This window comes from Macaca mulatta, chromosome 12 (genome assembly GCF_049350105.2).
Source record: "Macaca mulatta isolate MMU2019108-1 chromosome 12, T2T-MMU8v2.0, whole genome shotgun sequence".
NCBI classification, from domain to species: domain Eukaryota; kingdom Metazoa; phylum Chordata; class Mammalia; order Primates; family Cercopithecidae; genus Macaca; species Macaca mulatta.
The window spans coordinates 131,113,490-131,132,443 of NC_133417.1; the positions used below are offsets into that span (position 1 = coordinate 131,113,490).

Sequence of the window (18,954 nt, forward strand, 5' to 3'; positions counted from 1 at the left end):
AAAGAACAAGTGAAGGGGGAAAACTGCACACTTTTAAACAACTAGATTTCATGAGAATTCGTTCCCTATCAGGAGTACAGCAAGGGGGAAGTTCACTCCCATGATTCAGTCACCTCCCACCAGGCCCCTCCTCTGACACATGGGGACTACTATCCAAGATGAGATTTGGGTGGGGCCACAGAGCCAAACCATATCACCTGGGAATCCTCATCATGGGGAATCATTTTCCGTAATTCTTACTGCAATCTGACATTCTAATATATATGCCTGTACCCTCCCTCGAATCCCCATTAGAATGTTCTGCTCCATAGGCTTAATAGAAGCTCCATAAAATATTAACTGAATAAATGAATGAATTATAACTCACAGATAAAAGAACACAAAATGGTTGAGCAGTAAAATACTGAGAAGTTACAGGAAAGAAGTTATTGGAAAATGTTTATCAATACAACCTACACAATTGCTCCATGCCCATAGTTTTTCCCCAGTGGGAGATAGCTCTGAAGATTATTTCCTCTGCCCAAATGGGTAGAAGCACTTTCAAGCCCAATGCAATCACCCTTCACTTTCCCTTCTAGGGTGACCAACTCATCCAGGTTTGGCAGGGATTTTCCCATTTTCAGCACCGAAAGTCCTCCATCCAAACTAATATTCCACAATCTCCCTCAGTTCCAGGAAAACTGGAACAGTTGGCCACCTTACATCCAACCGATGAACAAGTCTATCAATATTACCTCACTAATGCCTCTTGAATCCATCCACCTTTGTCAGTCTCCTTGTTTCTATCCTAGTTCTACCTACCACCCCTTCTCACAATGGGTCTTAAATAGCCTCCTACTTGATCTAAGCAGAGCCACCTTGAATATCCTCTAATTTCTTGCACTGCGCAGCACAAAACTATATTGAAGAATGCTACACTTCCCCTGCTAGGAACTCTTGAATGAATGTCCTGTTGCTCTCAGAATAATGGAACTTAATACAGACTTGTAGGATCTGGTCCCCAGCTTCTCCTCCAGCCTCATCCTATACCATTGTTTTCACTCCAGGGCTACTCTCAGGCCCTCATCCTCATCATGCTCCCTTCTACCACAGGGCTTTGGTATATGCACTGTCCCATGTGCATAATGTTCGTTTCCCTCCACTTAGCCTTTATTCCTTCTTCTCACCTTTCAGACCTACTTGAAACATTCCTAACTCAGGGAAATGCAGCCAACCCATCTGACTTGGGCAGATTGTCCAAATGTAAAGCCATGCACTTTTTTTTTCTGAGAGCTGTTGTTGCAGTCACAATTTACCCATTTTTATATGATTATTCGACTAATAGCTGTCTCCTCTACTAGTTTATAAGCTAGTACACCTATATTCATCTCCCTTGACACAGAGTAGGATTCCGAAACATTTTTGAATAAATAAATGAATTAAGGGAGCAAGCACACCAAAGCAATGTGAACAAAATTTAAAGCCCCATAATCATGTAAATAGACAAAATATCTCTGGGCATGAGTAAGCAGCCTCAGGCATTTAGCAGAAGGTGTATCAGCAAAAATCCCCACAAAGCTCAGCAATAAAATTGTTACAGACTTTATAGTAGTGAAGAGGTAAAGAATAAGAATTATCTACAACTAACAAAGTTGTGTAAGGGAAAAACCGCTTGTTTTTACAGACTAAAACAAAGTCTGTTATACAGACTAAAATAAATAGCAACTGAACTATGGAGAGAGAGAGAAACAAAAAGAGACAGAAACAGACTTTGATTTTCTGGATAAGTAATTACAGATCATTTTCTTAGCCATATCGTATTAACGAATTCACCAGTTTCTGAATGAGAGTAATTTTAAATGATAATGGCGCACCTCCTTGTGTTATCCCCTTCCCTCGAGTATGGGTGAGACCTGTGACTTGCTTCTAACCAATAGATTATAGGAAAGGTGAAAGAATTTTGCAGATGTAATTAGGGTCCTAAATCAGTTAACTTTCAGTTTAATTGAAAAGGAGATTATATTGGGTGAACCCCCCTCCCCAGTCAGGTGAGCCCTTTAAAAGAGGGTCTAGAGGTTGCACATATAAGCAGCCAGATTCCGCTGCTGGCCTTGCAGAAACAAAATGCCATGTAATTGCCTATGGGGAGGGTTATGTGGCAGGCAACTGCAGGTGTCTTCTAGCTGCTAGGAGTCTCAGTCTTACAACCACAAATCGCTAATCAGCATGAGGATTTATTATTGAATTCTACGAAATTACCATTATTTTATGTGTCAAAAAATAGTCAAACATGCAAAAGTCTGTAGGATTAAACTCGTGTACACAAAGAATTCTACATTGCTGTATGAGAAATAATAATACACTTCATGGCTTAACCTAGCATCCATGTATTATATCACTGTGTCTACAGGTCAGAAGTCCAGGCACAGTGCCACTGGGTTCCCTGCTCAGGGTCTCACGGGCTGAAATCAAGGTATCAGCTTGGGGTTCCTCACCTGGAGCTCAGGGCCCTCTCTCATCTCACATGAATCTGTTTTTGATTACCATCCTAGTCATTTGTAACATTTTATTTTCTTTATTAAGCATTTAGAAAACCACATTAGATAGAGATATGAATTAAAAGGACTTTGCCTGATTATAATACATGATATTATGTTAATTTAACCTAAAGAGGCCAGGTAAATAGCATCCAGTAATGAAAAGTGCCTTAAGATGCAATCTGATAGAAATGAATCATTTGCTATCTAATGGCATTGGCTATTTAAAAAAGATTCTGGGAAAACTAATTGGATCATTTTATAAAGTATCTGAATCCCTCTGGGCTAAAGCATAAGTTATAATAATATCTTTAATATTATCTGGAAGACATTCTGATACATAAATATCAACAATTTAACTTCTCTCTACCCCTTTATTATTTTGCATAAAAATTCAAATTTACTATATTATACAGATGGTTCGAAAACTAAATTGAAGGCTACCCACCAAAAGTCATGTGCTTCATTGACCCTTTACACAAGGGCAACGTGTTTTTATATCAATGTACATGCCATGAACACAGCTAACCTAAAGTGTATGCCAATAAGAAAGAAGATAAGAAAAGCTCTTAGTGGTTGCTTCAGCATCTGGCAGAAAAATACCAGTTATCATGATGTTTCAAGTTAATTTTTTTTTTTTTTTTAACTATTCTTTGACATTATATATAAAACATGTGAAAGGAAACTGATTGCTTAGTAAGGGTAGCTATATCTCCACTATAGAAGTAATTTAGTTTTGATTTCTTTTTAGGCAAGCATTCAGAAAGACATTCAGATGTAAAACAAATTTAATTACTTTAAAAAAGCGTGGTAAAATATTGTGGAAAAATAGAGATCATTAGTTTTATGTGGAAGCCTAGAATTTTCTCTGATTCCAGAAAAGCACACTGAAAAGAAAAAAGATTCTCCATTTATTTTCATTTTGTTTCATGTCTCCTTCCTTCCTTCCTTCCCTCCCTCTTTCCTTCCTTCCTCACTTCTTTCCTCCCTTCCTTCCTCACTTCCTTCCTTACTTTCTCCTTCCCTCCCTCCCTTCCTTCCTCCTTCCCTCCCTTCCTCCCTTCCTTTCTTCCTCACTTCCTTCCTTCCTTCCTTCTTTCCAACCTTCCTTCCACAAATGTTTGTTGAGTCCCTACTATGTGCCAGTGGCCTGGAGACATAGTGAACAAAACAGACGTGATTCTTGCCCTCATACAGTTCATACTCTATTAGGGAAGACTGTTAAAACAGTAAGTATGTAACACTGAAAACAAATAATATGAAGAAAAACTTTTGCAGTTAAGGGGTTAGGCTGATGGGGGTGGCTACTTTAGATACTGAAAGAAATACCTGTTGGAACACTCTGGGGATCAAGTGAAGTACGCATAAGCACTTTGGTTTTCCTAACATACTGAGCACAGGAAAGCCAAGTTCATTCTCTGTCCTATGCCAGGAATAATGACTTCTCCCTTCGCAGCTTTTCAGGCTCACCTTCACTCATTCTAGAGCAAGCTTGCCCAATCCACGGCCCATGGGCTTCATGTTGCCCAGGACAGCTTTGAATGCAGTCCAAGACAAATTCATACACTTTCTTGAAACATGAAGAGCTTTTCTTGCAATTCTTAAAAGCTCATCAGCTATCATTAGTGTTAGCATGTTTTATGAGTGGCCCAAGACAATTATTCTTCTTCCAGGGTGGGCCACGAAAGCCAGCAGATTGGACATTTGTGTTCTAGAGTAAGAAGCCTTGAATTTGCAGAGAACCAAAAGCAGCACTGTGCCACCAGCTGATATTCTAAGAGTCTCTCCTTGCCTAGGTGTACCTGACTTGGGCAAAACATTTACAAAATTTTCTCATGAAGGGTACAGGAGAGGATGCAGAGATCATGCTAAAAAGTATATCTTACAATAACCAGTGAGAGTGCCTGGTGAGAAGGAATATTACAGGAGGGCATTTGGAAGGGGCCTTGGAGGACTTGGGGTCGAGAAAGAAAGGGGAAAGGATCTCAGAGGCTAAATTTCCATATTTTGCACTGCAGCTTGCTATTGGTAATAGTGTTTTTAATCTCTGAAAATGACCACAGGTTGTTTGTCATGGTACATGTGGAGCCTTAAAGTGGTACACACATGAAGTCATGTTAATGAAATTTATCTAACTGGGGCATCCACAACTAACCATATTTTGAAAACTTGATCAGCTTGGAAAGAGCACTGACTTTCAGCTACAGGAAATGTGGTATAAGTTCTAATTCTATGATTTACACACTCAGTGATCTTGGACAACCTCTCACATTAATTTTATGTTACTCAGTATTTCAATGTGCGTGGCTACTATATTTTCATGGTGGGGTGTACCTTTGATCAGTATTGGTAAGCCCTTTGGTGATTGAATATATTCTTTCCCTAATTTTACCATGATGTGTTTATTTTACTTCATTTTTTCATTTGTATGCCTGTAGTGTCTTATTCATCTCATCATTTCTTCTATTTCTGGACCATGTTGGATTAGCTATATGTCTTACAAGTATTAACCGGGAATTTTGCCTTATGATTGAATTTGAGTGTTTTTAACTTTTAAAATAAAGTTTGAACAAACCAAAGCGGTTATACAGTAATATTTTCAATCACATTTGGTCATTTTTTAAGGCTCATTCCATTTTTCTATTTTTTTTTTGTCATTTACTTATTGTTCTTTTCTCATTGTATTATTATACTTTAAGTTCTAGGGTACATGTGCACAACGTGCAGGTTTCTTACATATTTATACATGTGCAATGTTGGTGTGCTGCACCCATTAACTTGTCATTTACATTAGGTATATATCCTAATGCTATCCTCCCCCGTCCCCACATAGGACCCAGTGTGTGAGGTTCCCCTTCCTGTGTCCAAGTGATCTCATTGTTCAATTCTCACCTATGAGTAAGAACATGTGGTATTTGGTTTTCTGTTCTTGCGATAGTTTGCTGAGAATGATGGTTTCCAGCTGCATCCATGTCCCTACAAAGAACACGAACTCATCCTTTTTTTATGGCTGCATAGTATTCCATGGTGTATATGTGCCACATTTTCTTAATCCAGTCTGTCACTGATGGACATTTGGGTTGATTCTAAGTCTTTGCTATTGTGAATAATGCCGCAATAAACATACATGTGCATGTGTCTTTATAGCTGCATGACTTATAATCCTTTGGGTATATCCCCAATAATGGGATGGCTGGGTCAAATGGTATTTCTAGTTATAGATCCTTGAGGAATCACCACACTGTTTTCCACAATGGTTGAACTAGTTTACGGTCCCACTAACAGTGTAAAAGTGTTCCTATTTCTCCACATCCTCTCCAGCACCTGTTGTTTCCTGATATTTTAATGATTGCCATTCTAACTGGTGTGAGATGGTATCTCATTGTGGTTTTGATTTGCATTTCTCTGATGGCCAGTGACGATGAGCATTTTTTCATGTGTCTGTTGACTGTATGAATGTCTTCTTTTGAGAAGTGTCTGTTCATATCCTTTGCCCACTTTTTGATGGGGTTGTGTTTTTTTTTCTTGTAAATTTGATTGAGTTCTTTAGAGGTTCTGGATATGAGCCTTTTGTCAGATGAGTAGATTGCAAAAATTTTCTCCCATTCTGTAGGTTGCCTGTTCACTCTGATGGTAGTTTCTTTTGCTGTGCAGAAGCTCTTTAGTTTAATTAGATCCCATTTGTCAATTTTGGCTTTTGTTGCCGTTGCTTTTGGTGTTTTAGACATGAGGTCCTTGCCCATGCCTATGTCCTGAATGGTATTCCCTAGGTTTTCTTCTAGAGTTTTTATAGTTTTAGGTCTAACATTTAAGTCTCTAATCCACCTTGAATTAATTTTCGTAAAAGGAGTAAGGAAAGGATCCAGTTTCAGCTTTCTACTTATTGCTAGCCAATTTTCCCAGCACCATTTATTAAATAGGGAATCCTTTCCCCATTTCTTGTTTTTGCCAGGTTTGTCAATGATCAGATGGCTGTAGATGTGTGGTATTATTTCTGAGGACTCTGTTCTGTTCCATTGTTCTATAGCTCTGTTTTGGTACCAGTACCATGCTATTTTGGTTACTGTAGCCTTGCAGTATAGTTTGAAGTCAGGTAGCATGATGCCTCCAGCTTTGTTCTTTTGGCTTAGGATTGTCTTGGCAATGTGGGGTCTTTTTAGGTTCCATATGAACTTTAAAGCAGTTTTTTCCAATTCTGTGAAGAAAGTCATTGGTAGCTTAATGGGGATGGCATTGAATCTATAAATTACCTTGGGCAGTAAGGCCATTTTCACAATATTGATTCTTCCTATTCATGAGCATGGTATGTTCTTCCATTTGTTTGTGTCCTCTTTTATTTCACTGAGCAGTGGTTTGTATTTCTCCTTGAAGAGGTCCTTTACATCCCTTGTAAGTTGGATTCCTAGGCATTTTATTCTCTTTGAAGTTATTGTGAATGGGAGCTCACTCATGATTTGGCTCTCTTTTTGTCTGTTAGTGGTGTATAAGAATGCTTGTGATTTTTGCACATTGATTTTGTATCCTGAGACTTTGCTGAAGTTGCTTATCAGCTTAAGGAGATCTGGGGCTGAGACAATGGGGTTTTCTAAATATACAATCATGTCATCTGCAAACAGAGACAATTTGACTTCTTCTTTTCCTAACTGAATACACTTTACTTCTTTCTCTTGCCTGATTGCCCTAGCCAGAACTTCCAACAGTATGTTGAATAGGAGTGGTGAGAGAGAGCATCCCTGTCTTGTGCCAGTTTTCAAAGGGAATGCTTCCGGTTTTTGCCCATTCACTATGATATTGGCTGTGAGTTTGTCATGAATAGCTCTTATTATTTTGAGATACGTTCCATCAATACCGAATTTATTGAGAGTTTTTAGCATGAAGGGCTGTTGAATTTTGTCAAAGGCCTTTTCTGCATCTATTGAGATAATCATGTGGTTTTTGTCTTTGGTTCTGTTTATATGCTGGATTACATTTATTAATTTGCATATGTTGAACCAGCCTTGCATCCCAGGGATGAAGCCCACTTAATCATGGTGGATAAGCTTTTTGCTGTGCTGCTGGATTCAGTTTGCCAGTATTTTATTGAGGATTTTTGCATCAATGTTCATCAGGGATATTGGTCTAAAATTCTCTTCTTTTGTTGTATCTTTGTCAGACGTTGGTATCAGGATGATGTTAACCTCATAAAATGAGTTAGGGAGGATTCCCTCTTTTTCTATTGATTGGAATAGTTTCAGAAGGAATGGTATCAACTTCTCCTCATACGTCTGGTAGAATTCGGCTGTGAATCCTTCTGGTCCTGGACTTTTTTTGGTTGGTAGGCTATTAATTATTGCCTCAATTTCAGAGCCTTCTGTTGGTCTATTCAGGGACTCAACTTCTTCCTGGTAGTCTTGGGAGAGTGCAAGTGTCCAGGAAATTATCCATTTCTTCTAGGTTTCCTAGTTTATTTGCGTAGAGGTGTTTATAGTATTCTCTGATGGTAGTTTGTATTTCTGTGGGGTCGGTGGTGATATCCCCTTTATCATTTTTTATTGCATCTATTTGATTCTTCTCTCTTTTCTTCTTTATTAGTCTTGCTAGCGGTCTATCAATTTTGTTGATCTTTTCAAAAAAACCAGCTCCTGGATTCATTGATTTGTTGGAGCGTTTTCTGTGTCTCTATATCCTTCAGTTCTGCTCTGATCTTAGGTATTTCTTGCCTTCTGCTAGCTTTTGAATGTGTTTGCTCTTGCTTCTTTAGTTATTTTAATTGTGATATTAGGGTGTCAATTTTAGATCTTTCCTGCTTTCTCTTGTGGGAATTTAGTGCTATAAATTTCCCTCTACACACTGCTTTAAATGTGTCCCAGAGTTTCTGGTATGTTGTAACTTTGTTCTCATTGGTTTTAAAGAACACTTTATTTCTCCCTTCATTTCATTATGTACCCAGTAGTCATTCAGGAGCAGGTTGTTCAGTTTCCATATAGTTGAGCGGTTTTGATTGAGTTTCTTAGTCCTGAGTTCTAGTTTGATTGCACTGTGGTCTAAGAGACAGTTTGTTATAATTTCTGTTCTTTTACATTTTCTGAGGAGTGCTTTACTTCCAACTATGTGGTCAATTTTGGAATAAGTGTGATGTGGTGCTGAGAATAATGTATATTCTGTTGATTTGGGGTGGAGAGTTCTGTAGATGTCTATTAGGTCTGCTTGGTGCAGAGTTGAGTTCAATTCCTGGATGTCCTTGTTAACTTTCTGTCTTGTTGATCTGTCTAATGTTGACAGTGGGGTGTTAAAGTCTTCCATTATTATTGTATGGGAGTCTAAGTCTCTTTGTAAGTCTCTAAGGACTTGCTTTATGAATCTGGGTGCTCCTGTGTTGGGTGCATATATATTTAGGATAGTTAGCTCTTCCTTGATGAATTGATCCATTTACCATTATGTAATGGCCTTCTTTGTCTCTTTTGATCTTTGATGGTTTAAAGTCTGTTTTACCAGAGACTAGGATTGCAACCCCTGCTTTTTTTTGTTTTCCATTTGCTTGGTAGATCTTCCTCCATCCCTTTATTTTGAGTCTATGTGTGTCTCTGCATGTGAGATGGTTCTCCTGAATACAGCAAACTGATGGGTCTTGACTCTTTATCCAATTTTCCAGTCTGTGCCTTTTTATGGACAACTTAGTCCAATTACATTTAAGGTTAATATTGTTTTGTGTGAACTTGATCCTGTCATTATGATATTAGCTGGTTATTTTGCTCACTAGTTGATGCAGTTTCTTCCTAGCATCAATGGACTTTACATTTTGACATGTTTTTGCAATGACTGGTACCTGTTGTTCTTTTCCATGTTTAGTGCTTCCTTCAGGATCTCTTGTAGGGCAGGCCTGGTGGTGACAAAATCTCTAAGCATTTGCTTGTCTGTAAAGGATTTTTATTTCTCCTTCACTTATGAATCTTAGTTTGGCTGGATATGAAATTCTGGGTTGAAAATTCTTTTCTTTAAGAATGTTGAATATTGGCCCCCACTCTCTTCTGGCTTGGAGAGTTTCTGCCGAGAGATCTGCTGTTAGTCTGATGGGCTTCCGTTTGTGTGTAACCCGACCTTTCTCTCTGACTGCCCTTAAGATTTTTTCCTTCATTTCAACTTTGGTGAATCTGACAATTATGTGTCTTGGAGTTGCTCTTCTCGAGGAGTATCTTTGTGGCATTCTCTGTATTTCCTGAATTTGAATGTTGGCCTGCCTTACTAGGTTGAGGAAGTTCTCCTGGATGATATCCTGAAGAGTGTTTTCCAACTTGGTTCCATTTTCCCCACCACTTTCAGGCACACCAATCATATGTAGATTTGGTCTTTTCACATAATCCCATATTTCTTAGAGGTTTTGTTCATTTCTTTTTACTCTTTTTTCTCCACACTTCTCTTCTCGCTTCATTTCATTCATTTGATCTTCAATCGCTGATACTCTTTCTTCCAGTTGATCAAGTCCGTTACTAAAGCTTGTGCATTTGTCATGTAGTTCTTGTGTTATAGTTTTCATCTCTATCAGTTCTTTTAAGGTCTTCTCTGCATTGATTATTCTAGTTATCTATTCATCCATTCTTTTTTCAAGGTTTTTAGTTTCTTTGCGCTGGTTATGTAGTTCCTCCTTTAGCTCCGAGAAGTTTGATTGACTGAAGCCTTCTTCTCTCAACTCGTCAAAGTCATTCTCCAGTCAGCTTTGTTCCATTGCTGGTGATGAGCTGCATTCCTTTGGAGGGGGAGATGTGTTCTGATTTTTTGAATTTCCAGCTTTTCTGAACTGCTTTTTCCCCATCTTTGTGGTTTTATCTGCCTTTGGTCTTTGATGATGGTGACGTACTGATGGGGTTTTGGTGTGGTGTCCTTTCTGTTTGTTAGTTTTCCTTTTAACAGTCAGGACCCTCAGCTGTAGGTCTGTTGGAGTTTGCTTGAGGTCCACTCCAGACCCTGTTTGCCTGGGTATCAGCAGCGGAGGCTGCAGAAGATAGAATGTTGCTGAACAGCGAGTGTTGCTGTCTGATTCTTGCTCTGGAAGCTTCGTCTCAGGGGCGTGAGGTGTGAGGTGTCGGTCTGCACCTAGTGGGGGATGTCTCCCAGTTAGGCTACTCAAGAGTCAGGGACCCACTTGAGCAGGCAGTCTGTCCGTTCTCAGATCTCAACCTCTGTGCTGGGAGATCCACTGCTCTCTTCAAAGCTGTCAGACAGGGGCATTTACCTCTGCTGAGGTTTCTGCTGCTTTTTGTTTAGCTATGCCCTGTCCCCAGAGAGGAGGAGTCTACAGACGCAGGCCAGCCTCCTTGAGCTGTGGTGGGCTCCACCCGATTCGAGCTTCCGGCGGCTTTGTTTACCTACTTAAGCCTCAGCAATGGCGGGTGCCAGTCCTGCAGCCTCGCTGATGCCTTGCAGTTAGATCTCAGACTGCTGTGCTAGCAATGAGGGAGGCTCCATGGGTGTGGGACCCTCTGGGCCAGGTGTGGGATATAATCTCCTGGTGTGCCATTTGCTAAGACCCTTGGTAAAGTGCAGTATTAGGGTGGGAGTTACCCTATTTTCCAGATGTTTTGTGTCTCAATTTCCTTTGGCTAGGAAAAGGAATTCCCTTCCCCCTTGTGCTTCCCAGGTGAGGCGATGCCTCACCCTGCTTCAGCTCTCACTGGTCGGGCTGCACCCGTGTACCAGCGCCAATTGTTCGACACGCCCCAGTGAGATGAACCTGGTACCTCAGTTGAAAATGCAGAAATCGCCCGTCTTCTGTGTCGCTCACGCTGGGAGCTGGAGGCTGGAGCTGTTCCTATTCGGCCATCTTGGGCGCACCCCCCTCATTTTTCTATTTCTATATTACTCAAATTCTAACTTTTGCTTTGTAACAGTGTTGTTCAATTTATCTTTTCATCCTCATGTAGTAAAGAAAATATGACTTTTTGTATGAAATGTTACTTTTCTATTGGACTCTTGTAGAAGGCTTGTTTCATACTGAAAAAAAACCAGAATAGATTCTTACATGTTTAATTTCCAATTCATCACAATATGGTATTAGTACGTTTGAACTTTATTCTTTAAGGATGAGTGATTTGTATTTGGTGACTAGTAAAACATCAAGTGTAGCAATCTTTGACTTAAATGTGATAGTATAATATAAATTCTGATTAAAATTTTGCAACCTTCTTTTATACCTTCTTACATATAGTCTACTTTTATTTCATTTGATTTTTTGGGGGATGGGTTCTCGCTATATTGCCCAGGCTGGAGTGTAGTGGCTACTCATAGGCGTGAATATAGCGCACTACAGCTCAGAATTGCCTAAGCCCAAGATTCCCAGGTAGCTGGGACTATAGGTATGTGTCACCATGCCCAGTCCTATAGTCTACTTTGTAATGGTATTTTACTTAGTATATTGTGATATTTCATGTCCTAGGAAGTATGAGATGAGGTATTCATATTTTTCCCTTAAAATGTGTCATATTTTCCATGTGGTTCCTTAATAATGTGCTTTCTTCTTCATATGCTTCTTAAATCTGTATTTTTAACTGATATGACCTTTTGATTATCAATAAAAAGCAGTATGAGAAAAGCATTAAAGAAATGACAAATTAAATATAGGTTATTGTGGATATTTTCTTTTCCTCTTGACAGCTCAAAATCACAAGGACAATTTTCCAAGGTTAAAAAATGGGTCCATTTAAAACTGGAATTGCGTTCATCATTGGTGTCACAGTTGGCAATGGAGTGTGACGGGCGGCTGTTAACTCTAGCAACTTGTCATGTGCCAGCTGTTTTGTTACAACTCAAAGGGCCCACAGGCAAATTCTAAGCTGAAACAATTAAATGACAAAGAAACAGAATCATATAAAAATAAGACTGAAAACCAGAAGACCTTCGAGTTTCAGCAACCAATAGAGAAAGTAAACCCTTGTCGGGAAGTGGTCACCACAGGAGAGGTGAAGACTTATTTGCCTTCAGTGTCTTTAAAAAACAAAGCCAAACACTGCAATTTTTCATGACAGTCTCTAGATTTAATTCACAAAATTCTTAGGCTAATAAATCTATCGTTCTTTGAAAATTTTATAACCAGAATGCCATAGTACAACAAGATTATTTCAAATATATTTGTCAAAAGCAATTTCCCAAGAGAAACACCTAAATTATCATAGTCACAAAGTAGTCTGTACTCCTTAAGAATTTTAAGGCTAGCACATCAAAAACTGGGAAGATTTTCAGGACATATTCTTGGACATCACACTTTCAACACCATTCATATTCTAATACAAGTATTATCACTTCAGAATATATGAAGAAGTGATTTTCTTGTTCTTCTCCTTACTTAAATATTTGAAACGAATGGACTCAGCATCTTTTGGTGGGGCATTCACCACTAGTTGACTCCCACATCATCTGATTGAGAGTATAAATGATATTTAATAGCTGAAGGTAAAAGGATGAAGAAGCATGGAAGAAATTTCCCACTGCAAGGGGTTTCAGAGTACCCTGGGACCACCCTTGGGCTCTGTGATTGGACTGGAACAGTCCTTGGTAAGACATTGGCCCTTGTGGGGTTACTTCCACTTTGTCAGCATTGTCAGCATCAGCATAACTCTGTTATGACTGTTGGAGTCCTAGGACAGAGCAAGTCAGACCAGTTTCCTTCCTTCAGAGGCCCTAGAGCCTAGAACAGGGTGAGGGTGGGACACATTGAGAAGGAAGAAGTAGTATTAGACGAAGGCAGGGAGACAAGATGCGAGATGAGGGCTCAAGCTCTAGGATGAGATAAACCTGGATATGAATCCTGACTCCTCCACTACTAGGTGTGTAGCTACAGACAAGTTATTTCAACACACTGGGCTGTAGCAGTACTTGACCATAATATGAAGAAGGTGTACCTCCTCTTAATGTCATTATGAGGATTTAATCATATGATCTTCATAGGATTATTACTGGACTTCATAAGTAATACTTTAATAAACATTCCTTATTATTTTAGCTGTTTAGTTTTTTATTTATCATCGTCATCATTATCAACACCATTTTGAGTTTTTAGCTTCTTGAAATTGGCTTCAATTTTTATTTCCTCCAGGAAATACTTTCAGTTCCCCTTCCCTTACAATGTGGGACCTCTTCCACCTTGAAACCCGTCTCTCTATCTATTGATGCTTGCCTTATCTTCCAAGGCAGTGCCAACTCACTGAGTGTAAATAACTGATTTTATCTGCATGTCCCTATCATATTTAACATGACACTTTCATGTATGTAAAGCTCAGTACCAGAGCTTAGTATCATTTGTGGAATTGAATTGCCACCAGGTATGGGTGTAGCATGTTACTGGGCTTAATGTCTCCTCATGTAGTTGCAAAAAATGCTATAGTCATGTGCCATATAAAGATATTTCAATCCATGTCGGACTGCAGATAGGATAGTGGTCCCATAAGACTATAATGAAGCTGAAGAATTCCTATCACCTAGTAATGCTGTAGCCATCATACTGTTGTAGCACAATGCATTACTCATATGTTTGTGGTGATGTTAGTGTAAACAAACCTACTGCACTACCAGTCATATAAAATTAGCACAGACAATTATGTAGAGGACAAGATATTTGATAATGATAATAAATGATGATGTTACTGGTTGATGTATTTACTATACTATATTTTATTGTTATTTTAGAGTGTACTTCTTCTACTTATAAAAAAAATAGATGTAAAAACAATCTCAGGCAGGCCTTTCTGGAAGTATTCCAAAATAAGGTAGTGTAATCACAGGAGATGGCAGGTGCATGCACATTATTTCCCCTGAAGATCTTCCAGTGGGATAAGATATGAAGGTGGAAAACAGTGACACTTTTTTAATCTGAGGCTAATGTGTATGTTTGGGTTTTCATTTCTAATTTTAAAAAGTTTAAAAAGTAAAAGGTAATAAAAATGAGAAATTTCAAAAGCAGAAAAAAGAAGATTAAAGAATATGGATATAAAGAAAATATTTGTATAGCTGTACAATGTGTTTATGTCTTAAGCTGTGTAATTAAAATAGTCAAAAAGTTTAAAAAATTAAGTTTATAAAATATCAAAGTTGCAGTCAACTAAGGTTAATTTATTATTGAAGAGAGAAAAATATATTTCTCTAGCCTAAATGTACAATGTTTATAAAGCCCACAGTCATATACAGTAATGCCCTAGGCCTTCACATTCACTCACCACTCACTGATGTCTAGAGCAACTTCCAGTCCTTCAAGCTTCATTCATGGTAAATACAGCTGTACCATGTTTTATCTCTTCTACTGTTTTCTTACTGTATCTTTTCAATGTTTAAATATGTTTAGATACACAAATGCTCACCATTATGTTACAACTGTCTTCAGTATTCAGAACAGTAACATGCTGCACAAGTCTGTGCCAGGAGCAATAGGCTTTACACAATAGGCTAGATGTGCAGTAGGCTGTACCATCGAGGTTTATGTAAGTTCACTTGATGGTGTTCATGCAATGACAGAATCATGTAACCATGCATTTCTCAGAACATATTCCTGTTGTTAAGTGACATGTGACTGTACAGCGGACCCTGGAAACATGGTTTGAACTGTGCAGGTCCAATCATATATACATGGATTTTCTCCCACCTCTACTATACCTGACACAACCAAACCAACCCCTCCTCTTCCTCTTCCTCCTCAGCCTAGTCAACACAAAGACAAGGATGAAGTCTTTTATGCTGATTCACTTCCACTTAATGAAAAGTAAATATACTTTCTCTTTCTTATGATTTTTAACTAATATTTTCTTAACTGCATAGCTTACTGTTGACTGGAAGCTTTAACCATAACATAAAGAGTCGATTAACATACATTTTGTATGTTACATGTATTATACACTGTCTTCTTACCTTACTGTAGCTCCACTAGGGGAAGAGGTGGCATTCAAGGGGCCTGGGACTTAGGAAACTTTCAAGCTAATGACTCAACAACAATTAAAACTATATTAGCAGATTTATTCTGTGATAATTTCTTGACCCTTGAGAAGTGGTTGTAAAGTGCCCATGTCATAGAATAAAACTGCATTACCATGGAAAAGAGTAACTTTTGTCACCAACAGTATTAGAGATGTGCTAGAAATCCAATCTCAATTGGATATAAACATTAATATTCTTTTACTAACATCTTAATCATGAAATAAGGTGTCTTAAATTATGAAATTATGGAATGCTAAATCCAGATGTCATCTAATTCAATTATCCTCTTCTTATTTCTTTAAACAGGGAAGAAGGCATAGACTCACAACAAGTTTCCCAAAATATGCATTATGTTTTTCAAGTTGCACGTATTGAAAGCCCAAATCAAATAAATTAGTTACAGCAACAACAAAAACCCCCAGTAACTATAAAGCCTAAGAGCAATGCTGTATTCAGGAATAGCTGCATTCAGGAGCTGAGACATTTTGCAAGGATTTTGATTCTCAATGCATCTCAGGTCAATAGTCTCCTCTTCCCTATGTTCACCCTTGAGATCTAAGTATGAGCATGGTGACTGCAAGAAGCTTCTGCTTCACATGCTTCAATGTCCAGATCCCACAGGAAAAAGTTTTCTTTTATGCTACCATCTACCCGTGGCTTCACAAAAAACATGAAAATTGCTTTAACTAGACTTGCTGTAGATAAAGTCCCCACTTCTGACCCAATCCTCATGGCCACTAGAATATAAAGTAGTGATTGGCTTAGATGTTTCACTCTTAAAGTTGGAGGTGGGCCTTAGATCTCCTGGGCTAAGAGAGAAGGAGGGACCTCCACAAGCAAAAAATGAGTGAGCTATTACCAGAAGTAGATTCAAACTGAGGGCGTAAATAACTGTTAAGAACTAATCCAGACAAGCAGCCAGTGTGTTCCTTTCATTAAAATATTGCACCCCTTAGAGTCTTTATATAAAAAACATATATACTCCATGCATGTGGTAGGTAGTATATTATTCTCCCATATTATTCTCCCATATTTTTGGTGCCTCTCCTGGCAATAAAACTATACTCAGGTGAAACCAGGGACTCACCTTGTGAGCAGAGATATGTGACACATCTCAGTAGACTGATCAAGGGCCAGCACATGGTCTACCAAGTTTGCTCCTCTTTCTGCCATCATGACCAGTAGTACTTCTGCTAGAAGACTTCTCCATCAGCCTGGTTCCCAGAGGTGAAGATGAAATGGGGTACAGTCACAGGCAACCTATGAAACACATGGGACATGAGAGAGAGAGAGAGATCTTTCTTGATGTGTTGCACTAAAATTTTAGGATTATTTGTTATCAAAATATAACTTAGCCTGACTGATAAACCTCCTGAAAAGGATCACCAAATTTATTTCTCTTTTGGCATTTGTAAACCAAGGAGAATCTTTTCCTCTACAGCTTTTCTAATCTCATTTTACTCCAGAAAAGCTAGGCAAATCAAGGTTTATTTAAATTCGATATAATACTATTTACGTATATAAAATTAACCGTCTTTCACTTCCAGTTCCAAAATGGCGTCCCAGAAGCAAGCCAAAACAAATATACCACATGGCAATTATCATGAGCAATATCCCAGAACTCAAACGTGAGAATGAGAGAGTCCTTGGGGTCACAGAGAGATGAAAAACTCTGAGCAGAACAGAATCAGACTCCTGTATCCACAAGTGTCCTATCCCTTTTCTGCCCAGGAAAATGTACAGTGACAATTTCCTACTAACTCACGGTTTCTACGCTGGACAAAGTGGGATCAAGGTGGACAACCAGCTTCCCCACCATCCTGGACTCTGTAGCACAAACTTTTCCCTGCTTCAACCCACAGGAATCATTGCTAGTGTCTGAAGAGAGAAATATCTCTGGGAATATTCAGAGACAAAGTGGGGAAGCAGCACTATCATACCCAGTCCCAAAAACTTTGCTCTGTAACTTGGCCAAAGGAGAAGCGAGATCAGAGTGGTCGTGTAACAGCAGCATGATGCAGGAAGGTTGTTCTACACACCTCTTGGCAGGAATGCCTAGCCAGCCTTCCAGGATATTGCCTTTGGGACCTCCCCCATTCATATGGGCACAGTCTGATATGTTACTAGCTCCTAGGCAAATGTGAGTTTAAAGAAGCATCTAGGGCCTAAAAGGAGGCATCAACCTTGTAGGAAAAGAAAGAAAAGCAACAGGTAAATTACAAAGAATCTGTAAGTAAACATATCCAATAAAAACCAAAACAAGCCAGACAAAGAAGACTGGAATAAATAACTCATCCTTTAATGCAAAGACATAGACACACATCCACAAGAAACAGCAGCAAACAGGGACCTCCTAAAATGGACAAAGAAAGAAACCAGTGGCTGACCTTAAAGAAACAACAACATATGAAGAGCCAATCAACAGAATGAAGTGAAGAGACAACCCACAGGACGGGAGAACATCTTTGCAAACTATTGGTCTGACAGAATTAGTAAGCAAAATATATAAGGAGCTCAAACAATTCAATACCAAAAAAAAAAAAAAAAGCAAATAATCTGATCTGTGTAATTGGCAAAATATCTGAATAGATATTTTTCAAAAGAGGATATGCAGATGACCAAGAAGTCTATGAAAAGTGTTCAATATCACTAATCATCAGAGAAATGCAAGTCAAAACCACAATGAGATATCATCTCACCCCAGTTAAAATGGCTTTTATCAAAAAGGCTGGAAATAAGGGGTGCTGGTGAGGATATGAAGACAGGGAAACACTTGTACACTGTTGGTAGGAATGTAAATTAGTGCAATCACTATTGAAAACTGTATGGAGGTTCTTTAAAAACTAAAAATGAAACTTCCATATGATTCTGTAATTTCACTATTGGTTATGTATCCAAAAGAAAGAAAATACTTGCCCTCTCGTGTTTATTGCAGCACTAGTCACAATAGCCAACATATGGTATCAACCTAAGTGCCCATCAGTGGATGACTGGATAGACAAAATGTGGTATGTGTACACAATGGAATACTGTTCAGCCATAAAAAAGGAGGAAATCCAGTCACTTGCAACAACATGGATGGAGCTGGAGGTCATTACATTAAGTGAAATAAAACAAGCACAGAAAAGCAAATATTTCATATTCTTATTCATATGTGGGAACTTAAAAAAAAGTGTATCTCATGAAGATAGCAAGTAGATTGGTGGTCACCAGAGGCTGGAAAGCATAGAAGGGAGGAAGAATGAAGAGTAGTTGATTAATGCGTGCTAATATACAGTTAAATAGAAAAAATAAGACCTAACATTTGATAGATCGGTAGCGTGATTCTTTTTTTTTTTTTTTTTTTTTTTTTTTTTTTTTGAGATGGAGTCTCGCTCTGTCGCCCAGGCTGGAGTGCAGTGGCCGGATCTCAGCTCACTGCAAGCTCCGCCTCCTGGGTTCACGCCATTCTCCTGCCTCAGCCTCCCAAGTAGCTGGGACTACAGGCGCCCGCCACCTCGCCCGG

At 38.8% G+C, this 18,954-nt stretch overlaps 1 long non-coding RNA gene across 2 annotated transcripts in view; it reads right to left on the reverse strand.

The window, feature by feature from the left end:
• LOC144333581 (uncharacterized) overlaps positions 1-18,954 on the reverse strand; it is a 526,217-nt gene that overhangs the window by 49,504 nt on the left and 457,759 nt on the right. For both annotated transcript variants that reach the window (XR_013402339.1, XR_013402338.1), the window contains exon 2: positions 16,537-16,709. This is a non-coding gene — a long non-coding RNA (uncharacterized LOC144333581). The remainder of the gene's footprint in view (positions 1-16,536; positions 16,710-18,954) is intronic.